Raw genomic sequence first — 18,409 nt, 5'->3', positions numbered from 1 at the left:
TCTTCAAGATGAAGAATAAAGAAAGCCAGTGGTTCAATTTTGTCCAAGTTTAACAGCTTGAGAATTAGGGATGTTGACAGTGTAACTCCACCTTGGAGACTAAAGGCCTAAGAAACAGGGGACTGATGGTGAAAGTCCAGAGTCCAAAGGCTCATAAACCAGGGGCTCTGATGTCTGACAGCAAGAGAAGATCAATGTCTCAGCTCAATAAGAAAGGGAGAGAATTCACCTTTTCCACTGTTTTTTCCCCATTTCTATTGGGGCCCTCAATGTATTGGATGATGCCAACTTCTATTAGCAAGGACAAATCTTTATGCAGTCTAGTGACTCAAATGTTAATCTCTTCTAGAAATATTCTGAATAATGTACCCAGAAAAAACAACATTTGACCAGCTATCTGAGCATCCCTTATCCCAGACAAATTGACATACAAAATTAACACCACAGGTTCTATCACAGAATTCCTCCTGTGGAGCTTTATAACCTCAGCTACCTCCTACCATCCCCTCCTAGAAAACACTAATCAGTTCTCCATTTCCATTATTTTTTCACTTTGGCAATGCAATATGAGTGGAATCATATAGTATCCTTTTGAGATTGGCTCCTCCACTCCATCATTACTCTTTTGAAATTCATTCAAATTGTTTCATACATCAAAAGTATAGTTTCTTGGGCTGGGGATACAGCTCAGTTGATAGAGTGCTTGCCTAGCATGCACAAGACGCTGAGTTCAATCCCCAGCACCACCAAAAAAAATTTAAAAAAAAGTGCAGTTTCTTTTTATTGCAAAATAGTATTCCATGATATGGGTGTACCACAAATTGCTTAACCGTTCACCCATTGAAGGCCATTTGGATTGTTTCCCAGATGTTTGTTTGGGGCTTTTTCAAATAAAACTGTAATGAACATCTTTATATAGGTCTTATTTATTTATTTGTTTGTTTGTTTTTTGTATTGGAAATTGAACCCAGAATCATGTTACCACTGAGCTACATGCCCAGCCCTTTTTAGTTTTTAGTTTGAGACAGGGTCTCACTAAGTTGCTTAGGGCCTCCCTAAATTGCTCAGGCTGGCTTTGAACTTGCAATCCTTCTGCCTTAGCCTCCCAAACTGCTGGGATTACAAGTGAGTGATATCACACCCGGCTTTATACAGATTTCAAAGAAATGAACATAAGATTTAATTTATTTGGGAATAGTTCATTTATTTTGAACTATTTGATAACCAGAACCATATAAAGGGGAAAGCCAACACAGCTATTTTATATAGAAATCTACAAAGGGTGCTAAAATTTCTTTGGAGAGTTTGTTTGTTTGTTTGGTTTACTTTGGTTTGGTTTGTATCAGGGTAGAATTCAGGGGCACTTAACCACTGAGCCACATCCCCAGCCCTTTTTATTTTTTATTTTAAGACAAGGTCTCATTAAGTTCCTTAGGGCCTCATTAAGTTGCTGAGGCTGTTTTTTTTTTTTTTGTTGTTGTTGTTGTTGTTTGTTTTTAAAGAGAGAGTGAGAGAGGAGAGAGAGAGAATTTTTTTTTTAATATTTATTTTTTAGTTCTTGGCGGACACAACATCTTTGTTGGTATGTGGTGCTGAGGATCGAACCCTGGCAGCACGCATGACAGGCGAGCACTCTACCGCTTGAGCCACATCCCCAGCCCATGCTGAGGCTGATTTTGACCTCAGGATCCTCCTGCCTCAGCCTGAGTCGCTGAGATTATAGGAGTGCCACTGTGCCCAGCTTCTTTGGAGAGATTTGAAGAAAAAAACAATTCTACTTATAAAATACTCTTCTTGGGAAGAATACCATGACATAAATGGTTAGAACAAATATTTGGTAAGGTCTTAAACTTCTTTTTCTAATATTTATTTAGTTGTAGATGAACACACAGTACTCTATTTATTTTTTATGTGGTACTGAGGATCAAACCCAGTGCCCCACACATATGAGGCAAGCTCTTTACCCTGAGCTACAGCCCCAGCCCCATTTCCCCTTAAACCTCTCTCTTAGAAAAATGCTCTAGTTTATTGAAAGCATTTTGTCTTGCTGAGTGGCTTCTGTTAAATAAAATTTATTTCGAGGCCATCAATTTGGCCAAAGCTCCTGCACTAGGCCCAACAGACAAAATCAAAATGGAGTTACTTGTGCCGAAATTTCATGTCACCAAAGGTAGTACTAAATTGTCTATCTGACCTAAGAAATCAGGAGAGAGAGATAACGACTAAATCCTTAAACAAGCCAATTTTAGGCAACATAATAAGGAAATCTCCTCTGCTTTAAACTTTATAAGGAAAATAATTTTGAAATAATCAATACACTTTTGAAAGCTCTGTTTTTATTTTGCTCAACCCTTTCTGTCTACAAAGTCAACCTCCTCTGCTCAGCACATCCTATGGGGCCATCTATTTTTAGCATGAAGTGTTGCCTGATTCTAGGATAGTAAATGAAGGCCACTTAAGATCTTTAAACGAAATTTGTTGTTCTTTTGTCTTTGACAGTTCTGGTGACCAACAAAGAGACCCGAATGACACTGTCAATGACTCTTAACACCCCTGAATGGAGTGGGAGAGTCAACAATGTTCCTTTATGAGGTTCGCTGTCTTCCTCATGGAGCCCTGAGGGTTGTAAGCTCCTCTCAGGTAGGACTCTGCTCCTAATTTTTTTTAATAACTTTATTTTATTTATTTATTTTTATGTGGTGCTGAGGATGGTACCCAGGACCTTGCATGTGCCAAGTGAGCGCTCTACCGCTGAGCCATAACCCCAGCCCCTCTGATCCTAAATATTTTTATGGTTTAAGTAGACAATATCACAAGTTGAAAATGCATGTGATACCTCTAACCTACCAAGCCTTGTAGCTTACCAACATACTACACTGTAAGATCCCAGTCATTTCTGCCTCGGGATCATGTAGCTGACTGGGATCTGTGGCTCGTCACCTTTGCATCACATGAGTGTATCAGACCACATACTGCTGGCTGGGAAAAGATCTAAATTCAAAATTCAAAGTACAGTTTGTACACAGCACATACGGCTTTCACATCATTGTAAAGTTTAAAAGTAGTAAGTTAAATAATTTTAAGTTGGAAACCATCTTGTGGTGGCGACTGGGAATACAGGCTCAGAGCCAAAGGACCGAAATAGAATTCTGCCTCTTCCACTTACAAAGGACATGACCTTGAATAAGTAGCTTACCCTTGGTTTCTGAGTCCATAAAACTACAACAGTAGTAGCTTCCTTGGTTTTTATGAGAATTAAATAAATTGATTCATGTAAAAGTCTTAGAAGGGTGTCTAGGACATAGTGAATACTTGATGACTATAAGCTTTAACATTTTTCTTTTAAATTTGCTCAAAGTAGTAGAGTCTCCCTCAGCGTGTGACTATTATTTACTTAAAACATGTCTATTTTTATCATGTAATTGTTTTTTTGCTAATTTAAGAAAAAAGTCCTTTACACTCTAGAATTATAATTTTTAGGCAATGAAATTAAAATACTTAAACTTCTAAGTGAATGAAGTATTTAATAAGGCTAATGATTGACCTTATTACTTGTAATTCATCAGGTTAAACCTGCCACTTACTTCCCCCTGCCAGTTACAAATGCTAATCACCTTAGGGAAACCAGCAAAGAAGCAAATCAAACTGAAAAGGAGATTTAAAATTAGATGTTGAAGCTGGACATGGTGGCGAACGCCTGTAATCCCAGCTATCCAGGAGGCTGAAACAGGAGGATCAAGAGTTCAAAGCCCAGCCTCAGCAATGGGGAGGCGCTAAGCAACTCGGTGAGACCCTGTCTTTAAATAAAAATACAAAATAGGGCTGGGGATGTGGCTCAGTGGTTCAATCCCTGGTGCCGGAAAAAGGAATGAAAGAAATTTTTCACCTCTGGAAGTCATTTTTAGTGTTGAAGTATTTAATTCACTAATTGACAATCATTTGAACAATATCAACCAAAATATTTTTCAAATGGCTTAATATCAGGTATCAGTAAACATACCACATATAATTGCTTTGTGAAGATAAAAAACATGCAATTTAAAATAGATACAATCTGTTCATTTTGTAAACATATTTGGGCAAAGTTCAAGGGATGTGAAATAATGTTGACAATGTAAAAATGTTATCATATAGTTGGGTTAATGGGGTTTCTAAGTGAAAAAAATTGTGTGATTCCTAGTGTAATCCAGAAAGAAACCAGGCTGCTTCTGTCTTAGACATGGGTTAATATGGCTATCGTAAATCTGGGGAGAGAGAGACACTAAAAAATTACTGCTATGAATAGTTTACTTTTGGCACAGATTTTTTTTCCCCCGAGCTAGATTTTAAATTCCATTACAGTGAACATTTAATTTTAACAATAACAACAACATTTGCATTAGCATAACCTAGATAACATGGAATTGGCACATAAATTTCATAGAAAGGCAATAACCCTATTCATTAAGATACTTTCTACAAGAATCCTGTGATGAAACCATTAAGTATTTTTCAAAGAAGATTTAATAGAACCATGCACACAAAAGATAACTATGTAGATGATGGATATATTAATTTTCTTGACCATATTATTTATTTCACTATATGTGTGGGTACCAAAGCTTCTGCCTGTAATTTTTCAGGTTGTATGCCTTAAATCTTTGCATTTTTTAAAATAAATAATAGGTTTTGTTGTGTTGGAGAGTGTTGTGGGCTTAGGAAACAACCATGAAAAAAGTCTAGTTCTATAATGTATTTTTAAAAAATATTTCTCCTGTAATTACTATTTATTTTCAGTGTGTGAAAATTGCTTCACAATTATCATAATGTGTGATAATTGCTTCAAAAAGAAATATAATACAAGTGTTGTTTTTCTTAACTGGAGACTTGTATATTGCTTGAGTTAATTGTAATAAGATTTGTGAAGTCTTAGTAACTTGTTAAATCTTACAGGATCGATGAGTAAATTTAATTTCCTTTACTATACAGACAATGAAGAGATAAATTTTCCTAAATCAAACAAGAAAACAAGCATTATTATCAAAAGCTTAAGAAATGTATAAGAAATAACTATTGAAATTAAAGAAGATTCTCATATAACGTTAGGAGCAAAGTAAGCTCTTGGCAAATGTCAATTTCCTTCCCGTTTTCTTCTCTCTTCTAGGTTACATTACATTTCTCTTATTAAATATGGCATATTTTTATTTATCTAAAGAAGGAAGTTTTCAGCAAGCATGGAACACAAATATGATTACGACCCACTCTTCCAACCTTCATGGATGACCCAGGATGAAGAGAATACAGTTTGATGCCTAAGAAGGGTGAAGAAGTGAACTACTATATGATAGGTGCAGGCCATTACTTCTACCACACTTCAGGAAAATTTCAGGCAGGAGTCCTGGGACTCCATTCTTTCCCCAGCTTGTTTTTATTTTTTTATTTTTATTTTTTGTGGGGCTGGGGGTTGAATCCAGGGCATTGCACCTGCTAGGCAAGTGCTCTACCACTGAGCTATACCTGCAGCCTTCCAGCTTTTAACGTAATTATATTTATTAATATGATTTATTTATTAATGTAATTTTATTATTTCAAAGTAGTTGGTTGTAAAATCAGAAAGAGCAAACGTAGCTAAAACTTAATTTTTTATTATATATTTTGTGTTGCTTATTGAGATCCTGAACAATAACTGGACAGACTAATGCCTTTGACTAAAGAATGTAAAAATCCTGTGTGCATGTACAAATATGCAATGACAAATCCTATCAGTATGTACAACTGTAATGTACCAATAAAAAATGTGGAAAAAAAAAAAGAAAGTAAAAATCCAAACCTTGCCAGGTGTGGTGGTGTACACCTGCACCTGTAATTCCAGCTACTAGGGAGACTGAGGCAGGAGGATCACAAGTCCAAGGCCAACTTAGCCAACTTAGTGATAAACTGTTCCAAAACAAAAGTAGTAAGGGTTAGAAGCATAGCTCAGTGGTAGACTACCCCTTAGTTCAATCCCAGTCTCTCTCTCTCTCTCTCTCTCTCTCTCACACACACACACACACACACACACACACACACCTTGCAGTTGGTGTCTCCATTCATTTTTCCTTCTTTTCATTTTCTTTAGTAATACCCAAAGAAAGCTTTTACTTTCCAAAATGTTGATTAATCCCCAAATATAATTAAATACCTACTATTTACAAAGAAAAAAGTAGGTAGGTAGGAGTCTCTATTCAGAAGGGGTTATAATACAAATTCATGCAAAATATGAAAAAAAGGTTATTTACCCAAAATGTCATTAAAAACAAATAGATAAGTATCTAAAAGTTGCTAAGGGTCTTGCTAAATTGCTAAGGCTGGCCTCAAAATTTTGATCCTCCTGGCTCAGCCTTCTGAGTTGCTGGGATTACAGATGTCACTTCTCCTGGCTTATTTTTGATTTATATAGTGGCCATATTAATGGGTATGAGGTAATATTTCATTGTGATTTTGATTCTTATAATAACTAGTGATGTTGAACATATTTTAATTTAAAATTTTAATTGATCACTTAATACATGTTAATTTAGTAAAAATAGAAAATATATTTAAATAAAAATGTGGAAAGAAAACCAACCTTAATGCCACAAGAATCCATAACTACCTCTCCATTCCTTTGGTAAAACTTTATCCAATTTTGTATGTACTCGTACAAATGCAAAAGCATGGGAACATCCTATACCCTTTGTATCTTAGTCACTTTGGGTTACTATAACATGTTCCACAGACCAGGTGGCTTATGAAATGCAGAAATTTATTTCCCACAGTTCTGGAGACTGGAAATTCAAGATTAGGGTGCCAGCATAGTCAGGTTCTGATGAGGGCTTTCTTCCACCACATTGCAGACCACCAACTACTTGTTCCATCCTCACATGGTGACAGCACCTAGGGATCCCTCTGAGGTGCCTTTTTTAAGGACACTAGTCCTAGTCATGAGGACTCCACACTAATCACTTCCCAAAAGTGACCTAATCACTTCCCAAAACTCCCTTTCTAATACCTCAAGCTGGAAATTTGGGTTTTTGCATATGAATTCTGAGAACCAAAAACACAAAAATCAGTTCATTGTAGGCTTTTACTCTTTCTTTTTAAATTTAATATCACTCACAATGCATTTATTTTAGAATTATATACAATTTGAAATGATTATAGAATATTTCTTTGCATAATTTTACTATGATTGATTTAATCAAATGCTATTGTTGAGCATTTAGTATTTTTGTGTTTTAAATTGGGGCATTATAAATAGCCCATAATTCTTTCTTTTGCGGGAATGGGAAACAATCTTTCAAAAATTTAATAGACCAGGGCTGGGGGTATGGCTCAGTAATAGAGCGCTTTCCTAGGAGGGGTGAGGCCTTGGGTTTGATCCTCAGCACCACATTAAAAAATAAATAAATAAATAAAGGTTAATTAAAAAAAAAAAAATAACAGACGTGGTGTGGTGGTGCACATGTGTGATCCCAGTGATTCAGGAGTCTGAGGCAGAAGGATCACAAGTTCAAAGACAGCCTCAGCAACTTAGTAAGGCCCTAAGCAATTCAGCGAGACTCTGTCTCTAAATAAAAAAATGAAAAGGGCTGGGGATGTGGCTCAGCGGTTAAGTGCCCCTGGGTTCAATCCCCAGTACCAAAAAAAAAAAAAAAAAAAAGAAAGAAAGAAAGAAAGAAAGAAAAGAAAATCTTCTTTGTGCTCAGATACCATATAAGATTTTAGTTCTTTTGTCCTGCATTATTATCATTCCAACAGTTGGATCTATTCCCTGTCAATAATGTCTCACCTTTGATCTCCCAAATGTTCTTAATTTGGATTTCTGCCCTTTTTTTTTTTTTAATCACCTAAAAGTTGAGTGTATATAGCTAAATGAATAAGTTAATAGTAGGGGTATTTTTAAGGCATTGAAAATGGATTTAACAGTTTTATTCTAGGTTGGGTGTGATGGCGCACACCTGTAGTCCCAGCTACTCAAGAGGATGAGGTTGGACAATCACTTGAGCCTAGGAATTTAAGGACCAGATTGGACAATGCTTCAAGACTCTGTTTCATAAAAATATGGGGTGGGGGCTGGAGGAGTGAAAGAGAAAAGAGTTTATTCTAGTTCCTAAGATTATCATCTATCAACATTTTCAATCATCAATAACCCACCCCAATGCAGAGAGAGTCACAGGTGAGGAGGTGAGATTTGGAGTGAAGGGAAAAGTTGGGGGTATTAAGGGAAATCTGACTTAACATCAATTAAGGCAAGAGCCTGCAAAACCCTGCAAAACCAAGGCAGTAGGATGAATCTACCTGTGAGATTTATTTACAGGGCAACTGAGCTCAGGATGGTTTTAATATTCTTAAAAACCTTTTAAATTTAAATAATTTAAGCATGTAGAATAATAAATCACAATATTGATTACTTATATGAGGTACTAATCAATCAGAATGCAGTGTCCTTATAATTCTCTGTACTTCTTAAGTACAAAGTACATCAGTTTATGGTGTATGTTTTGGCTTACAAACTTATCTTTCAATAAACTTAATTTCCAATGAGCAGTTGGTGTGCATGTAGAATACACCATCACCAGTGAGAAAATACCTCCACTAGTGAATGAATCAGATCTCTCTCTCTGATTCACATGTATATGTGACTAATTCAAAGAAATAAGAAAATGCTTTCTACTCAACTCTTTAAAAATAAAAATTAAAACTTTGTTAAAAATATGAGTAGAGAGACAACGTGTAAAATTATAAGAAATGTAAAACATTAATTATCTGAACGGTACCTGAAATGTAGGTCCAGGTGCTCAGGGCAAAGACTTGCAAATGTCCCAGTATGCAGGCTGAACTCAGGAGCAGAAGAGGCTGCAGAGGTATGGCCTGAAAAGAAAGTGACCACGACACACAGAGCGACCAAGAGATCTTTATTGCGGTAGTGTCTGATCGACAGGGAAGGAGGAGAAAAAGAGAGAGAATGAGAGAAAGTGAGAGTAAGCGGAAAATAAGAAGTAGGGGAGCAAAGTGCAAGAGAGAGTTCCGGCAGGAGAGAGTTTTTGTAGTCAAAATCTAATGGGGTCTCCTGATCTGCAAGCTGCCTTGTTGGCGTACAGTGATTGGATCACACAGTAGTTGCTAAGGATGTCATCTTTTGCCCTCAGGCAGACAGGGCAGGGGCCAGATGTGGGTCTCAGTTGCACCAGACGGTGGGAGTGTTCAGCCTTGAGTGGGGTTGAGCTTCCAGCCTTGAGGCAAACAAGCGATTAAGGAACCAGATGGGTGGGGGTTGAGTGTTCAGCCCATCCTGCAACTAACATTTGTTCAGCCTGCTCCGCAACTAACATGACCCATATATTCTTTTGGCATCCTATGAAGGGGTGTGTGTGCTTGAGGCAGGACTGTGCTCCAGCAGTGAGACCCTGCTTTACCAGTGCTCTCCATTTTTACTAGTGAATGTGAGCAATCTTAGGGGCAAAGGATAAACCTTCCAGGCTTTTGCATGAGAAAGTCTGAAGTTAGATGCAAACTGTTATGCAGACTCTGTTTATGCAGGTCTACTTATGCAGATTTAGGGAAATATTCGCAGCTCTGCCACCAGGTCCCATGGGCAGCTCACATTAGGTATAACCCCTCTTGCTTGGTGGAGAGGGAGACACTACTCATAGCCAGGCAACACAGAAATTGCTCTTGAACATTTCTTGGACAATCTTGCTTGACTCTCCAAAGTCCTATCTGTACTTTTGGAAAGTTTCATGATTTTTTTTTTTCCATCAGTGAAAATGACTTGTTTATATGTGGAATAGAAAAAGGGATGGTCTTTTTCCCTCCTTTCCCCCACCCACTTCCTGGTTTGGACATGTTTAAGCCAAATCATTGGTGTCTGTTCTTCTCCACATGGATGGGCCATACCATTGTCTGCTTAGTTGAAGTTACAAGAGTTTATGAGATCACTGTCTGAATAAAACAGAGAACACATTGAAGGGCAGGACTTTGTGGTACACGGCTTTTTGGAAAGTTGTAGAACACGAATGAACTATTGAAAAGGAAAGAGAAAAATTGGAGCCAGAATAAAAAGGGTTGTGGGGAGATCAAAACAGTGGCATAGATTACAAAGGGGGCAAAACTAAAAAGACTGAGACGAGGTCATTGGATTTACTGTTTTTAGTTCTCTAATAAATTTTTCAAAATTTTATTTTATTGGTTCTTCTTAGTTATACATGACAGTAGAATCCATTTTGTTAAAATTATACAAGCACAGGATATATCTTGTTCTAATTAGGACCCCATTCTTTTGGGTGGACACAATGGTAGGGTCTAATAAATTTTGAAAGAAAAGTTTCTGTTCAATGGTGAGAATAAAATTCTCCTTGCAGGGAACCAAGTAGTTAGCTCTAGCACTGTCAGCATTTGAAGAAATATGGGAAAAAAAAATCAATCACATTGAGTATTGCTTCATAAATATCTCCATATCTTTTTTTCTCCTGCTCTTCATCCTCCCCCATAGTCCCACACAGGTATTTATCATTACTTATGGTTTATTAAAGCAGCCTTGTTCCTATCATTACTCTCTAATTCCCATCCTATATTAATGTTTATGTAGATAGAAAAAAATAGAACTCAAAACTTCAGTGGCTTAAAGAATAATAACTTTATTTCTTATCTCATTCCAGATTCGGTTTCCAGGTCAGCAGTTGGCTCTCTTCTGTGTAGTGACTCAGGGATCCAATCTCTCACCTTAGTCCTCTGCCATTTGCTAGGACATTCTTCTCACACAATTGAGGTAGGGTCACTATAACCAGATTCCAGCTTTTGGAGTTAGAGAATGTAGGAGAAGGTTCAGCCTGGTCTTCAGGTTCTGGTACAGCATCCTTTATGATCCTGCATGGTACACATCATTTCTATAACTTGTGCCTTACATTCCATTGGCTGGAATGTGTTTATGTGATCACACCCGGTTTAAGGGACACTAGGAAATGTACTATAGCTGAATGCTCAGGAAGAAAAGGAGATTGGATTTTCGTAGACAGGTTGTCTCTGACATACCTTCTTACCCTTGGTCATCCTTCCAACCTGCTATCAAGGTTAGCAATTCCCAAATCCAAACACATCATTCCACTGCAGGAAAACAAAACAGAACAAAATTTAGTGTTTTCTGTCATGGAAAAACAAATGTTTTTTATTGAGCACTGACAATATGCTGAACACTGTAGATACAATGAAAAAAAAAAAGATTCTGTATTTTTCTACCTGGGGCTTACAGAACAGCTAGGAATCCTGAGAACCATATGTGGATCCTCCTTCTCTCTTACCCCGTGGACCTACTCTACCACAAAGACCTGTGAATGAATTCTTCTTACTACCAAAGTTCTGCTTTGCATCCCCACTGTTTCCCACCAGTATTCTGCTCTAAATATTAAAAAAAAAAAATCCAAAGTGACATTGTTCCTACATTACTAGATATATAGAGGGATTTACCAAATGAATCATGAATATACACAGTTGAGGGGAAATGGAGTATTTAATTTCAACTACTTTGTTGACATTATCTATTTTTATGTTTATTCTCACTCTGCTTCTGCTTGAAGCTGTGAGGGAAACCTTTCCCAGAAATGCTATCCGATGACTGAATTCATTACATCTGTACTTGGTGGTCCATGAGTTTTCCTCTTATAGTCTTAGAATAAACCTCTTTTAGGGCAGGGGTTGTAGCTGTGTGGTAGAGCGCTTGCCTCGCATGTGTGAGGCACTGGGTTGAATCCTCAATACCACATAAAAATAAACAAAGGTATTGGTATTTTATCCATCTACAACAACAACAAATTAAAAACAAAACACCACCTTTTTAGTTTGAGTTGCTTGAATGATTGAATGATTTCTTGATCCTAACAGCCAAAAGATACTTTGGTAAAACAGTCATTTCCTTTTGGTACCAGAGATTGAACTCTGGGGCACCCAACCACTGAGCCACATTCCCATACCTATTTTTGTGTATGTGTGTATTTTATTTAGTCTCACTGAGTCAGCAACTCACTAAATTGCTGAGGCTGGCTTTGAATTCCTGATCCTCCTGCCTCAGCCTCCCTAGCCACTGGGATTACCTGCAAGCACCACAGTGCCCAGCTGTAGTTTCATTTTTTAAAAAACATTTATTTTTTAGGTGTAGATGGATACAACACAATGCCTTTATTTTTATGTGATGCCAAGGATCGAACCCGTGCCAAGGATCGATCCTGCCCGTGCTAGGCGAGTGCTCTACTACTGAGCCACAATCCCAGCCCCTGTAGTTTCATTGTTTGAGAAGTGTATTTAACATTTTAATTGGGCTTTGCATAGTATCACCTATTTGGTGGTTACCATAGCATTTCTCATGGAAAGTGATTTGGCAGTGACTGGTGCCCAATTTGGAGACAAATAAGACATCTGTATTAATTTACTATTGCTGGGGTGACAAACTAACATAGATGTGGCTTAAAATAATATAATTTCACAGTTCTATAGGTATCATGTCTGATATTATTTTAAAAAAAGTTTTTAAAGTACATGTAACAGTGAACACTAATACTAAACTATCTGAAGTAAGGGAGACTGGACAACATTGTAAGTGATAAGACCTCTTACCCCAACAATATAATTTACTAGTTGTGTAACCACGGTTAAATTACTTAACCTCTCTTAGCAATGTATCATACGCTGTTGTGTAACAATGTCTAAATCATATAATCATTATAAGAATATGTGAATGCATATATTCATGTAAATGAATGTGTATAAAAACTGTCAGTATAAAGTGAATGATCAAGCCAGGCATGATGGCACAGGCTTCTAATCTCAGAAAGTCAGGAGGCTGAGGCAAATTGGAGGCCAGTCCAGGAAACTTAGAGAGACATTATCTCAGTATTAAAAATAAAAAGGACTGGGAATATAGCTTAGTGGTAGAGCACCCTCAGTTTCAATCTAAGGTACAAAAAAAAAAAGTAAACAATCCATAAATGTCAAAAAGTAAATAAATAAATATTAAAATTTTTGTGTGTGTGCTGCTGTGGATTGAACCCAGGGTTTTGCATGTGCTAGACAAATGATCTATCATGGAGCTACATGCCCAACTATTCTTCAAATTTTATTCTGAGAAGGGTCTTGCTAAATTGCCCAGGCTGGCTTTGAACTTTCAATCCTCCTGTTTCAATCTCTCAAGTAGCTGGGATTATAGGCATGTGCCACCATGCCAGGCAATAAATATATATTTTAAGATAAAGCTGCTGTTTCACAAAGCCATGACTCTTTTTAACTTTTTTTTTTTTTGGGGGGGGGTGGTGTTTAGAGTTACTGGGGATTGAACTCAGGGGCACGCATCCACTGAGCCACAATCAGCCCCCATCCCCATTTTGTATTTTATTTAGAGACAGGGTCTCACTCAGTTGCTTAGCACCTCACTTTTGCTGAGGCTAGCTTTGAACTCTTCATCCTCCTGTCTCAGCCTCCCAAGCCACTAGGGTTATAGGCATGCACCACCACACCTGGCCCTTCTCAGCTTTTGAAACAACAAAATACACGGATCAAAAAAAAAAAAAAGTTCAATGAGTATTGACAAATGTACATCCCTGTATAACCCATGCACAGAATCAAAATATAGACCTGGTGACCCTGGAAGATTTGTTCTCAAAGTCACTCCTTCCTGCCCCACTGGAGGTTACCACCGTTCCCATCTCTAAAAATTAGCTTTGCCCATTCTTGAGATTCATATGAATGGAATCATTAATTAAACTCTTTAGTATTTGGCTACCATGACCAAAATAATGTCAGTGATATTTATGCATGTTGCTGTATGTTTCTGTGGTTCATTTCTTTCTGTCACTGAGTAGTGTTTCATTGTATGAATGTACCACAATTGGCTTATTCATTTTTGTGTTGATGAACATTTGGGTCGTTTCTATGAATAAAGCTGATATGTATATTCTTGGGGAAAAAAAAAACTCATGAATTTAAGTTTTATGACCTAATAAATTAACCACATTTTACAGATGAGGAAACTGAAGTACAGAAATAATTTTTCCTATGCCACACAACTTTCAAATCATGGTTTTGGGAATTTTGTTTAGAAGTCTGACTCCAGTGCAGCTCATCCTCTTTGTGCTTTGCCTCTCCAGGTATAGCTTACGTAGAGAGAGCTATGGTATGTATTGCTGCCATATTGTATACATAGTAGATTTTATGTAATCCAGTTACTTTACTGTACAAAAAAAGTTGCCTGAATAGATGATGGAATTATTTTAACACTTTTGTTCTTCATTCTTCCTAGGCTTTTAGGTTATTTTTCACAGCTTGGGATGCTTACGTATGTTTTTCCACCCCAGGCTGCGGATGATTATAAAGGAGGAAGGAGGGTTGAAGAACAACTGTGTGTAAGGTAGGAGACCATAGCCTTAGGTATTCTCTCAACTCCAAAATCTGGCTTATTGCCAAAAAGAAAGTAGCTGTTACATCGAGAGGAAATATCTGGATCATTCTTTACAGACTTAAGTAAGCTTTCTTATGTTTCAATTGTTAGTCTTTGTAATCACACTTCATATAGACAAAATAAGTGATGCAGAAGGAGAAAAATATGGTTTTGATTTTTTTCTGGGTTTAAATCACAACTGATATAAATGTGCATATATTTGCATGTGTTGGGTGGGGAGAATAACTTACTTAACTTAAAAAATCTATTTTACTAGAAGTTTTTTTTTTCTTGTTGTTGTTGTGCTTTTCCTGTACTCTGTAAAGACAAGTGAGACCATTTGGATTTTTCTATTATCTGAGGTCCACACGGGAAATAGAATAAAAATACAGAATTTAGAGCTGGGCGTGGTTGGGCACACCTGTAATCCCAGCAACTCCGGAGGCTGAGACAGGAGGATCACAAGTTTAAGGACAGCTTCAGCAACTTAGAGAGATTCGTGGCAATTTAGCAAGACCCTATTCTCAAAATAAAAAAAATAAAGTACTGGGGATGTAGGTCAGTGGTAAAGCATTCCTGGGTTAAATCTTCAGTAAAAAGAAAAAAAAGAAAAAGAAGAATTTAGGCATAATGATAGTAAAATTTAAAAAATCTTTCAAAATCATAGATTATTTAAATGATATTTGTATGAGACCTCAGATAAAAGATAAATCTTTTATCTCTTACAATAAAATTAATGTGTTTTTTTCTAAGCTTTCAAAAGTAAACACTTTTATTCCCAAATCCATTTTGTACAATTACATCATTAATGGTAATGTCCATAATGTAAGGGAGGATTTATTTGTATGTGGAAGGTGGTGGTGATGGGGAGGAACAACTAGAAATAAAGCTCCTTTTGTAAATTACAAACACAACATATGTATATCTTGGTTTCAATTAGGGACATGACACTTTAAAAGAAGGACAGGATTGTAAAACTGAAGACAGAATTGTAAGTCTACAGGATTGGAAGATTTAAGCTAAACTGTATGCATGCATATATGTATATATGCTGGGGATGAAATGCCGGGCCTGGTACAAATTAGGCAAGCACTCTACCTTTGAGCTGTATCCCCAGCCCAGAATTTATTTTTGACAGCTAATGAAACAATGTGTCAATTAGAAATCTTTTTTTTTAATAAAGGAAAAGGGAAACCCCAGAATACAAGGTTGTCTAGGCTTATTTAACAGTGTTCAGGGAAAGAGACTTCCTTGGAAAAGTTCAGAAATCACTTCCCCAGTGGCAAATAAAAACCAATTTTGAAAGTGGATTTATCAGGTCTCTTATTCATAACCCCTCAGGTTATTTAACTTAACCCCCTGGATCCACTTCCATATCCACTATTCAACCTTGTGGATATAATTTTTTCCTTTGCTCTGTAGAGGCACGCCCTAAAGGAGAGCAAGTACTTGGCATATTAACTTGAATATTCTAGTCTCTTTAGTAGATGTATTTTTACTGTACTTCCAAACATTAACACTGTCTTTATGCACCAGCCCCTTGAACTTGATTAATATGGGCTTATACTAAGTCTGTCTACACTAACTTTTAAGTCTTCAGGGGATAAGAGAAAGAACCTTGCAACTCTCTGATCTGCCCCACCCCCACCAGTGTTTATGTGATTGTATACAAATGAACACATATATTGATGTTTTACATTTTTAGCTTACTTCATAAAAATGTCATTGAGTAGATATACTTCCCTCCATCCATTTATCTGCAATAATAAAGTTAGTATATAGCACAAATCAGTAGCATCTTTCTCAGAAGACCTCCATGTCACTGAATACTATTTTTCTTTTCTTTATTTCTTTATATGTGCAGCTGAGGATCAAATCCAGGGCCTCAAGCATGCCAGGCAAGCACTCTACCACTGAGCCACAACTCCAGCCCACAATTTTTTTTTTCAAAACATTGATTGTGCATTTGCAGATCATCTCTGGAATCTGCTGGGGTACTGTGAAATAGTGTTTATAGAGAATTTGCTTTCCTAGAAAAGAAAAAAAGATTGTTGTTTTTTATTTACAGAATCAAATCCATGGGATAAATATGAATGGACCCTGATCTAGGAACACCAATTATTTCATTCCCATAAAATATCTATTTTACAGATAGATCACCTCTAATGTTGAAAAGGAAAATTGTATTTTTACAATTTTAAAGATTGTATTCTTATAATCTTTAAAATTAGATAGATATAAAACTGATGAAATGGTCAAACTCTTGAAAAGTTTTTTTTTTATTTTTTTTAAACCTAAAAAGAAATCCAAATAAGATCTGTACCTGAGTTAATAGCATTGCAACAACTTCCATTTTCTGGTTTTGACAATGTGTTCTAGTTAGGTAAGATATTATCATTAGGAGAAACTAGGTAAAGTGTACAAGAGAACTCTGTAATGGTTTTGTAAATTCTTATGGCTCCAACTATTTTCAAATAAAATGTTTTAAAGATCAATATTTGATGGAAGGTGTTAAATATTATTTTTATTTAACGTTTTGGTAATCCTCTTTTTAATCATTTCTTTCTGCTGTTTACACACATTTCCTTTTTTGTTCTGGCCTCTAGGTAACTTGCAACTCTCTGATCTGCCCCCCCCCCACCTGTGTTTATGTGATTGTATACAAATGAACACATATATTGATGTTTTACATTTTTGGCTTACTTCATAAAAATGTCATTTGAGTAGATATACTTCCCTAAAGAATGTTTTTCTTACTTAAAAATATGTTGTAAAAAAACTCTTGGGCTGAGGCTGTAGCTAAGTAGTAAAATGCTTGCCTAGCATGTGTGAGGCACTAGGTTTGACCCTTAGCACTACATAAAAATAAATAAATAAAATAAAGGTATTGTGTCCATCTATGACTAAAAAATATATATATTAAAAAAACTTTAAAAAAAGCACCTGAGTTGACTCATATAGATGAAATCCAGTCTTTTTAATGGCTTTATAATGGTCCATGTATTAGTTTACTCAACTATATCCCTACTGTTTGATATTCATTATCTGTGCAATATTTTGCTACTCAGATTTTGTTATAATAAATGTATTGTAAATATATACTTTGGACTGATTTCTTTTTATATCTATGGGACACAATTACAGCACAACTTTTTATTTCTCTGATTGTCCATGATGTAGTGTCACATCATATGTGCAGTCATACATGTACCTAGGGTAATGATGTCCATCTCATTCCACCATTTTTCCTGCCCCCATGCCTCCTCCCCCTTTGCCCAGTCATAGTTCCTCCATTTTCCCCATGCACTGCCCACTCCCAATTATGAATCAGCATCCACTTATCAGAGAGAACATTCAGCCTATTTTTTTTTGGGGGGAGGGATTGGCTTACTACGCTTAACATGATATTCTCCAACTCCATCCATTTATCTGAAAATGCCATAATTTTATTCTCTTTTAATGCTGAGTGATATTCCATTGTGTAATACATACCACAGTTTCATTATCCACTCGTCTATTGAAGGACATCTAGGTTGATTCCACAGTTTAGCTCTTCTGAATTGAGCTGCTATGAACATTGATATGGCTGCATTACTATTGTATGCTGATTTTAAGTCCTTTGGGTATAGATGGAGGAGCTTTGGGTAATATGGCCATTTTGACAAAGTTAATTTTGCCTATCCAAGAGCATGGGAGATCTTTCCATCTTCTAAGGTCTTCTTCAATTTCTTTCTTTAGTGTTTTGTAGTTTTCATTGTAGAGGTCTTTCACGATTTGTTAAAGTGATTCCCAAGTATTTTATTTATTTGTTTATTTGTTTGTTAGTTTGTTGAGGCTAATGTCAATGGGGTAGTTTTCCTAATTTCTCTTTCAGAAGATTCATCACTGATGTATATAGAAATGCATTTGATTTATAGATTTTTAAATATCCTGCTACTTTGCTGAATTCACTTATTAATTTTAGAAGTTTTCTGATGGGGTTTTTTG

The sequence above is a fragment of the Urocitellus parryii genome, chromosome 4, assembly GCF_045843805.1.
Source record: "Urocitellus parryii isolate mUroPar1 chromosome 4, mUroPar1.hap1, whole genome shotgun sequence".
Lineage (NCBI taxonomy): Eukaryota > Metazoa > Chordata > Mammalia > Rodentia > Sciuridae > Urocitellus > Urocitellus parryii.
This window is presented reverse-complemented; position numbering follows the sequence as displayed.